The following is a 1,996-nucleotide window of genomic DNA, read 5'->3' as shown; positions in this document are numbered from 1 at the left end:
TACATTGGCAGTGCGCTTTATAATCCAGTGCACTTTGTATATGAAAAACAACTAAAAATAGGCAATTGTTCGGCTGTGCGCCTTATAATCTGGTGCGCCTTATATATGAAAAAGACCACCAATAGCCCGTTCATCGGCAGTGCGCTTTATAGTCCGATGCGCTTTATGCATGGAAAACGACCAAAAATAGCCCATACATTGGCGGTGCGCTTTATAATCCAGTGCGCTTTATATATGAAAAACAGCTAAAACATAGCCAATTGTTCGGTGGTGCGCCTTATAATCTGGTGCGCCTTATATATGAAAACGGCCAAGAAATGTCACATTCATCGGCAGCGAATCTTCTAATCCAGTGCGCTTTATATATGAAAAACAGCTAAAAAAAATAGCCAATTGTTCGGCAGTGCGCCTTATAATCTGGTGCGCCTTATATATGAAAACGACCAGGAAATGTCACATTCATCGGCAGCGAATCTTATAATCCAGTGCGCTTTATATATGAAAAACAACTAAAAATAGCCAATTCTTCGGCAGTGCGCTTTATAATCCGATGCGCCTAATATATGAAAAATGTCCAAAAAATAGCCCATTCGTTGGCAGTGGGCCTTATAATTTGATGTGCCTTATATATGGAAAAACAACCAAAAAATGGCCCATTCATTGGCAGTGAGTCTTATAATCCGGTGCGCCTTATATATGAAAAGGACCAACAATAGCCCATCCATTGGCAATGTGCCTTGTAATCCAGTGCGCTTTATATATGAAAAACGACCAAAAATAGCCCATTCATTGGCAGTGGGCCTTATAATCTGATGCGCTTTATATATGGAAAAACAACCAAAAAAATGACTCGTTCATTGGCAGTGAGTTTTATAATCCGGTGCGCCTCATATACGAAAAAGACCAACAATAGCCCGTACATCGGCAGTGCGCCTTATTGTCCGATACGCCTTGTGTATGAAAAATTTACCAAAAATAGCCCATACATTGGCAATGCGCCTTATAATCCAGTGCGCTTTATATATGAAAAACAACTAAAAATAGCCAATTCTTCGGCGGTGCCTTTATAATCTGGTGCGCCTTATATATGAAAACGGCAAAAATTTCACATTCATCTGCAGCAAGTTTTATAATCCAGTGCGCTTTATATATGAAAAACAACTAAAAATAGCCAATTCTTCGGCAGTGCGCTTTATAATCCAGTGCGCCTAATATATGAAAAATGTCCAAAAATAGCCTATTCGTTGGCGGTGCGCCTTATAATCCGGTGCGCCTTATATATGGAAAAACTACCAAAAACTGACCCATTCATTGGCAGTGAGTCTTATAATCCGGTGCGCCTTATATATGAAAAAAAATAAAAAAAATAGCTAATTCATCGGCAGAGTGCTTTATAATCTGGTGCACCTTATGGTCTGGAAAAAACGGTACATTCCCTAGACGACTGCAGCTTGCCACCTTCTCTTCTCCCTTCATGAACACAGGACGCCTGAAAGCAGACTACACCATGTTTCTAGAAGGCGGCTGTAGATGCTTCTAGAAGGTGGTTGTAGATGCTTCTAGAAGGTGGTTGTAGATGTTTCTAGAAGGCGGTTGTAGATGCTTCTAGAAGGTGGTTGTAGATGCTTCTAGAAGGTGGTTGTAGATGCTTCTAGAAGGTGGTTGTAGATGCTTCTAGAAGGTGGTTGTAGATGCTTCTAGAAGGCGGTTGTAGATGCTTCTAGAAGGCGGCTGTAGATGCTTCTAGAAGGTGGTTGTAGATGCTTCTAGAAGGTGGTTGTAGATGCTTCTAGAAGGTGGTTGTAGATGCTTCTAGAAGGCGGCTGTAGATGCTTCTAGAAGGTGGTTGTAGATGCTTCTAGAAGGTGGTTGTGGATGCTTCTAGAAGGTGGTTGTAGATGCTTCTAGAAGGTGGTTGTAGATGCTTCTAGAAGGTGGTTGTAGATGCTTCTAGAAGGTGGTTGTAGATGCTTCTAGAAGGTGGTTGTAGATGCTT

This window comes from Nerophis ophidion, linkage group LG24 (genome assembly GCF_033978795.1).
Source record: "Nerophis ophidion isolate RoL-2023_Sa linkage group LG24, RoL_Noph_v1.0, whole genome shotgun sequence".
NCBI classification, from domain to species: Eukaryota; Metazoa; Chordata; class Actinopteri; order Syngnathiformes; family Syngnathidae; genus Nerophis; species Nerophis ophidion.
This window is presented reverse-complemented; position numbering follows the sequence as displayed.